The following is a 7,858-nucleotide window of genomic DNA, read 5'->3' on the forward strand; positions in this document are numbered from 1 at the left end:
AAAGGACCACGTCTTCAGTCCTGCCGTGGAGGCCAGCCACGAGTGAGCCAAGAAGAGCGGTCAGGCGGGGTCTCAGGTGCGGGCCGCGTCTGCAGCGCCCTCCTGTCTCAGGGGCCACAGGCTCCCACCGCACAGGGGCAGTGGTGCCCTCCCCACAGGACTGTCGTGATGTCCGCAGAAGGCACGTGCCCATTGTGGCCACCTGCTCGGTAACAAGACATTCAGCCTGCACCGGGTGAAATTGCTGAGTGACCAGCTGCTGACCGACACCGGCCGGAGATAAAAAGGACCCGCGTGATCCTTACTGCCGACCTTTGAGGCAGACACCGTATTCACCACCAGCGCCCCACTCCGCAGATGCGAAAGGGCTGTCCTGCCTCTGGTCAGGTGGCTGGCGGTGGGCACAGCTAGGCTCACCTGCAGACAGCCAGGCCTTCCTTCTGATGGCACTGTAGAGAAGACCCTGAGTGCGTTTCCGCCCAGTCAGCTGGGTCTAATGCAGACCCTTACCAAAGCCCAGGGCCCAGAGCTGACTGTCCTTTCCTGGAGGCATTTCTGCAAGCAGCTCAGCCAGTTGGTTCTGGGAACAGTGCTTGCTGGTGATCTGGCTGGAGCTTGAGAAGCTAGAGAGGGAAACAGGCTTGGCTGGGCCTTTACGAGCAGCCATCTGAGCAGCCCCATCCCAGAGCCTGTGGAGACCCCGTGTCCGTTGTGCAGCCGGATGTGGCCTTGCGGCTGTCAGCCTGGCTGAATCACTGGCCACCCCCCTACACCCTCCTCATCCTGCATCCTGGTCCTGAGACTAGCCCTGGCTTTCCGCAACCCCCTCTCACATAAATCCCTCCCTGGGGAAAGGGGGGCTTCGTTTCCTGGGCCAGGCACTGTGAACGCACCAGTTTCATCCCGCTTGTGGCCAGCAAGGGAGAGGCTGTGAGCCCCCAGTTTACCGACGGGGCTCAGATGGGGGGGCGTGTGCGCTCACGTCCGTGACCGACCCGGGTGGCTGAGCCCTGGTTCCACCCTCCTCCCGCTCTGCTGGCCACTGTGACCTTCCGTCCACACACCTCCAGGAGCCTGCGCCTTTGCGTCAACGGGAGGAGCGGCACTGGGGGCGCTCAGGAGAGGGGGACCAGGGCCGGCCATCCCCAGTCCTCCGGGCCGGGGCAGCTGACTCAGTGCAAGTCCACACCCACGCCCAGGGACTGGCTCGGCCATGCCCGGCTGGTCAGAGCTAATCCTGGGCTGCTGCCAGTGGGCCCTCTTGCTGTTGAGGTTACCAGGCAGACAGGACACTAGCCTGGAGCCTTGGGGGCACCTTGGCCCCCACTGGGAGGGACCCACCTGCCAGGGAAGCCACGCCCGAGGGAAGCGGAGCTAAGGCACAGAGAGAGACTGGTTACTGACGTTTCCTCTAAGGCTCTGTAAGTGCCTGTTTGCACTGCCCGCGACATGCAGCTCTTACGTCCCCGAGTAGCCCCTGTTGTTCTTGAGCTGAAACAGAGCCTTGCTGCAGCGTTCACTGACTGGTTCAGCCTTGCCAGTCCGAGGGGTGGCAGAGGGCTCTGAGGGCAAGCGGATCTGGTTTCATAACCCAGAGCTGACTTTACTTGTCAAATCTTGATGAAAACGGGAAACAGAACCATGCAGGAGGGCGCTGTGGGCACGCACGGGCTCCTGCCGGTGCACGACTCCTGCCAGCCTGCCACGGCGTCACGGCGCCTTTGACAGCAGGGGCCTCAGGTTCCCCAGCACACAGTGGGCCTGTGTGCCCAGGCACCTCAGTCATATCTGACTCTCTGCGACCCCATGGACCACAGACCACCAGGCTCCTCTGTCCGTGGGGATTCTCCAGGCAAGAACACTAGAGTGGGTTGCCCTGCCCCCCTCCAGGGGACCTTCCTGACCCAGGGATCGAACCCACGTCTCCTACATCTCCTGCATGGGCAGGTGCGTTCTTTAGCACTAGTGCCGCCTCGATAAATGCTTGTTCAGGTAAATCTGAAGTACATTCTGACCCCCCCACCCCCCACAACCGACAGCTGCCTAGGGACAGCTGACCCGTCACCTCAAGTGTTGTCGTCTCGTCCCTGCCCGCAGCATCACTTTCTGTACACAAAAGATTTTTCTTCTGAAAAAAGTACTAACTCAATTATTCTGTGAATATTTATCAGTTACAACCAAAGGAATGAAAATAAGATCCCATGGTATGAACAACCCCTGCTGTTTAGGCTTCTAACACGATATTCAACTGTTTTCCTTAGCTGATGTTTTTCTCCAGAAACCGAACAAAACCAATCTGCCCTGGAGTCTGGAAATGAGATCCGTTCCCACAGAGTCTCTTCTGTCTGTTGGGAGTGGGGTGGGCACACTCGGCAGTCGCCACGGGCTGCTGAAAGGGGACGAGCAGGTAATGGGAAGCAGCTGCTTGGCCTGCATGCGGCTCGAAGCCCCAGATCGGTGACGAGGTGCCGCAGACAAGAGACAGGCAGCTGCGGTTTGGGCGGAGGGCCCCCGAGCAGCCGAGCTCCCCCGGCGAGGCAGGGCCGGCTCGGCTGGCTGCCGTGCGCCAGGCAGCTCGCCCCGCACACACGGTCTCCGTGCTAGAGCCGCATGCACCCGCAGGGGCTGGGGGAAGGCCTCACTGTCCTCTGCCCTGCGGCAGCTTGTAGCTCTCCTCCAAGACACCACCCGCCCGGGGGCCAGAACAGCCTCTGCCTGCATCAACTGCACCAGCGGAAGGAACGTTACCCTTAAAGGGGCCAGAGAGGAAGCATGAGAAACACCCAAAGGCTCGGGGGCCAGGCGGCCTCTGTCCCAACCACCATGCGGCTCTGCTGATGCAGCCTGCGAGAGGCCACAGACGCCACGGAAATGAATGGGCGAGACTGGGTTCCAATAAAACTTTATTTTCAAAAAAGAGGCGGCAAGCTTGATCTCAGGCTGTGGTCGGCAGCTCATCGGTGCCCCTGTTCAAAACCCTGTGATGGTTCCGCATCCCCGCAGAGTCAAACCCAGCTCCTGATGTGGGCGGCAAGGAGCTGCAGGGCAGGTGGGTCCCCCAGTGCCACAAGAAGCGCCTTCTGGCCTCAAGGCCTTTGTGCTGGCCGCTTCCTCTGCCTAGAGCACTCAGGGGCCAACTTCTCACTGTTACATGACTCACCATTCCTGTTATTGAGGTCTCACAAAGACCATTCTTTCAGCCCTCCGAAGTGACCGTCAGCTCCCTCCCTGCTCGCTCTTTAAAATGTACAGTGTATTCACTGTCCGCCGCGCTGGGTCTTCACTGCTCTGGGGGCTTCTCTCTGGCTGCAGCGCCTGGCTCCTCACTGCTCGGGCTTCTCTTGTTGCGGAGCAGGGCCTCAGCGGCCGAGGCTCCCGGGTTCTGCAGCACAAGCTCGGTGGTTGTGCCGCGTGGGCTGAGCTGCTCGGTGGCACATGGGATCTTCCCGGACCGGGGATCGAACCCGTGTCTCCTGCATGCCCAGGCAGAGTCTTTACTACTGAGCCAGCACGGAAGCCCCCTGCTAGCTCTTTGTCGGAACACCTTGTTTTATTTTCTGCGTAGCAGGTGCCACCATCTGAATGAATCTCTTCTCTGTTCTAAATTAATTAATTAGTTTTATTTATCTGTTTAGTAAATTTTTTGGCTGCACTTCATGGCTTGCAGGATGTTCCCTGAGCACAGACGGAGCTCAGGCTGTGGCTGAGCTCAGGCCCTGGACCACTGGGCCATCCGGGCACTCCGGAATGATCGCTTCCCTTCGTTCACCTTCCTGGGGTCCTTCTCCCACAAGCTGGCAGAGGGGAGGGAACCTGAGGTCCAGCGGGTCTGCACACAGGGTTGGAGGGCAGTGCTCTGTGGAGAAGGAAGAAATGAGTGGATGGACAGGCAGCCCAGCAGCCTCCCAGGCCGCTTCCCCCATCCTTCCATTCCCAGGATCCCACAGCCCTCTGCTGACAGAGCTGACTTTCACAGTGACTATCTGGTCACTCCCTGCCACTGCCTGAAACCCTCTAGTGGCTCCCATTGTTCAAAGTCCAAGCTCCTCTGCTGCCAGAGGCCCTGCCCAAGCGGACAGCTGCCTGCCTCTCCCCGCCCGACTCTCCTTCTGAAGACAGGCTGCCCTGAGGGTCCACGGACGTGATCCCAAAGGACACCATGTGTCAGTGGAGGTGTTTCTGTCTGATCAGAAAGCAGGTTATGTTCCAGGAATTCATTCTGAACGAAAGGATGAGGCTGTGAACACCTGATTCATGAGAGGCCGGGAACCCATCCAGTTTCCTCCAGTCACCCGGCCCAGATCGGGCTCTCGCAGTGACGCACTCTGGGCAGAAAGAGAGAATGTGATCTCTTCAGACTGACGCCAAAGCCCGGCAGGGCTGGCAGTGGAGGCGGGTGGGGTGTGGGACACACTGCTTTCAGGGCTCGTTCTGGCCTGACTGTCGGGGGAATCGGGACGCAGAGTGGCAGCCTGGCGCTGTGAGCACCTGTGTGGCTGTGCAGAGGGCACAGTGCAGAGGGCACAGAGCAGAGGACACAGTGTAGCCACGCTGTGTGGACCGCACCGTGTGGACCGCACCGCGTGGACCTGACCGTGTTGACCACACCGTGTAGACCTCACCGTGTTGACTGGACCATGTAGATGGCACTGTGTTGACCTCACTGTGTAGATGACACTGCGTCGATTGCACTGTGTTGACCTCACTGTGCTGACCTCACCGTGTAGACGGCACTGTGTTGACCTCACTGCATAGACCTCACTGTGCTGACCTCACTGTGTTGACCGCACCACGTAGACAGCACCGTGTTGACTGCACCGTTTAGATGGCACCGTGTTGACCTCACTGTGTAGACGGCACCGTGCTGACCTCACCGTGTAGATGGCACTGTGTTGACCTCACTGCATAGACCTCACTGTGTTGACCTCACTGTGTAGACGGCACCATGCTGACCTCACTGTGTTGACCGCACCACGTAGACAGCACCGTGTTGACTGCACCGTTTAGACGGCACCGTGTTGACCTCACTGTGTAGACGGCACCGTGCTGACCTCACCGTGTAGATGGCACTGTGTTGACCTCACTGCATAGACCTCACTGTGTTGACCGCACCATGTAGACAGCACCGTGTTGACCTCACCGTGTTGACCTCACTGTGCTGACCTCACCGTGTCCTCTGCTGCTGCACTCGACGACACCGGAGCGCTGAGCCGAGGCCGTGTGGGCGGGCCTCGCGGGTGGGGCTAGCTTACGGCTTGGCTGCACTGGGGGGAGAGACTAGAAAGCTGCCGCTTTAGTGCTTCTTCTCCGATCGGCCTGGAGAGTAACGCCAACGTGGCTGAAAGTAGCACCGACCGGCTCACGGACGCCGCATAACACAGATACTCGAGGTGAGAAGACAACAAAGGCGCTTCTGTGTCAGGCGTGTGCTGGGGACGACCCTGAAGAGTCTGCTCCTCTGAACTGATGCTCACCAGGCAGTGTCAGCAGAGCGCCCGCTCTGGGGCGTTTTAAAGCCGGGCCGCTGTACGGGGCGTCACCCAGCAGGCTCATGAGCGACTGCTTCCCGTCTCTGACCACCACGCCTATTTGGTTCCCACTTGCTTTCACTTGACCTCTCTTGCCCTATCGTGAATTCTTACCTCCTGCCCCGAGCAGCTCCCCCTTTCTGACGGTCTCCAGATCTGGCCCGTCCTGACTCTGGGGTCCTGGCTCTCCTTCTTGGGCTTGGCCTCGCTTGCTCACCCCTCACTGCTGGTGGGTAAGCCGGGCCCCGAGCCCCCGGAGCAGGGGGGAGGTGGCAGGCAGCGCTGATGGGACAGATGCGGTCTCCCCACCCCGGGCGCCTGCACCTCCTCCACAAGCGCCTCCCCTCCATTGCCCTCCTCCACCAGAGCACCCCACGGCCAGGAAACGCTGACTTCCTGGGCCTGTCCTTGTCGCTCTCTGACAACACTCTCAGAGAACACGAGCTGTCGAAAGGCTTGAGAGCGGCCCTGAAGCCATCTGTTTCCTGCACGGTGCTGACGCCGGGTGTGAGCTCCGAGGCGGCTGTCAACATCCACTCGGCCTCTCACCTGCTGAGGCCAGCGCTGGAGCCTGCCACAGAAGTCCATCACTTCCCCTTCTCGCCGCACAGGCCCCTGTGCTTGTTCTGCCTCAGGCCATTCATGCTCAGCAGATAACCGCGGCCACGGCCCCGTGTGGAACACGGGCAGGGTTCCGAGCGAGCCAGATATAGCCTGTTATCGCTGCGGTTACAGTGTGTGGACTCATTGAGAAGTTTCAGGACACTTTATCAATGGGGGCCGCTGTGCCAGGAGCTCTGGCGTGGCTCATGTGGAGGGGCAGAGGTGCAGATGAAGGCTGCGGAGACAGCCGGCCTGCTTATCTGGCGTGCTTTCCCAGTGAGGTCAGACACCAGCGCCACGCCATCTCCCCTGATGGAAACAGACCACAGAAGGCCAGAGCTGGATGCCCAGGGAGGCTTCACGGAGGGAGGAAGGAGACCCAGGGTGAGGACAGGTCTTGTCCAGGGTTCTGCACAGAGGTCAGGTCAGAGACTTGGGTCCACAGAAGAAGAGCCCCGTTGCCCTCTGCAAGCAGCGTCAGGCTTCCAAGGAGGAGCAGGAGGTTTGAGGGTGTGAATGCCTTGCTTTTCTGCAGGTCAGCAGGAAGTCAGGAGCGAGCTGCTTCTTTAGAACCCCACTCGAAGCAGGACTTTTCATTCCCATCAAGTGTCTGTATTGAAAAAATTCCACTCAGGACTTCCCTGGTGGTCCAGTGGTAAAAGAACCCACGTGCCAGTGCAGGGGACAGGGCTTTGACCACCAGTCCGGGAAGATCCCACACGCCTTGGAGCAACCAAGCCCGCGTGCCACAACCACTGGCGCTTGTGCTCTGGGGCCCATGCTCCGCACAAGAGAAGCCACCGGAACGAGAGCCTGGGCGCCGCAACGGGGAGCGGCCTGGACGCTCAGCAACGAGGGAGGAGCCCACTCCACAGCGGAGACCCGGCGCGGCCAAAGACGAATGAACAGACAGACGCAGGTTCCACATTTAAAAAATAATAACTGCACTCGTTTTCAGATTTTCTTGTGTACAGATAAAAATAAAACAGCATGAGAAGCGCACTGAGAGCTGCTAAGAGACGGTCGTTTTTATGTCAGTGGCACCGCACGGGTCAGACGGAAAACCGCTTAACTCCTCTGATGTTCGTTTTTTTAAAAATCCAATCCAATTCACTGATGTTCATTCAGCCAAAGGCGATATGTGTGACAGTATTGTGAAGGCTACTGTAAATTTAAAGTGCAACTCTAGAGAAAAAATGTCATCTGTTTCTGAGGTGGTAACACGTGTAAAAATTTTATTGGTATATATAATCATAATCAGAAAAGGCACTGGCACCCCACTCCAGTACTCTTGCCTGGAAACTTCCATGGACGGAGGAGCCTGGTGGGCTGCAGTCCATGGGATCGCTAAGAGTCGGACATGACTGAGTGACTTCACTTTCACTTTTCACTTTCATGCATTGGAGAAGGAAATGGCAACCCACTCCGGTGTTCTTGCCTGGAGAATCCCACGGACGGGGGAGCCTGGTGGGCTGCTGTCTGTGGGGCCGTACAGAGTCGGACACGACTGAAGCGACTTAGCAGCAGTAGCATACACAGACTTCATAGTTATCTCCAAATAAGCTGCAATATTAACTATATGAAGGTTTGTATAGTCCCATACTTAGAGTAACTATGTTAGAGTATTTTCATGATAAATGGTGAAAACAAAAACAAAGAATTCCCAGGTCACAACTCTGATGACTAGATGAGTTGCTCAAATGTGTACCCGTGAGACCCATAGGGAA

General features: G+C 58.2%; 1 long non-coding RNA gene across 1 annotated transcript; it reads left to right on the forward strand.

Annotated features, from left to right (window-relative positions):
* Positions 1-5,279: 5,279 nt before the first annotated feature.
* On the forward strand, positions 5,280-7,147 carry LOC121817283 (uncharacterized). The gene is made up of 2 exons (XR_006057123.1): positions 5,280-5,390; positions 6,667-7,147. It is a non-coding gene; the product is annotated as an uncharacterized LOC121817283 (long non-coding RNA).
* Positions 7,148-7,858: the final 711 nt, after the last annotated feature.

The sequence above is a fragment of the Ovis aries genome, chromosome 19 (assembly GCF_016772045.2).
Source record: "Ovis aries strain OAR_USU_Benz2616 breed Rambouillet chromosome 19, ARS-UI_Ramb_v3.0, whole genome shotgun sequence".
Taxonomy (NCBI): Eukaryota; Metazoa; Chordata; class Mammalia; order Artiodactyla; family Bovidae; genus Ovis; species Ovis aries.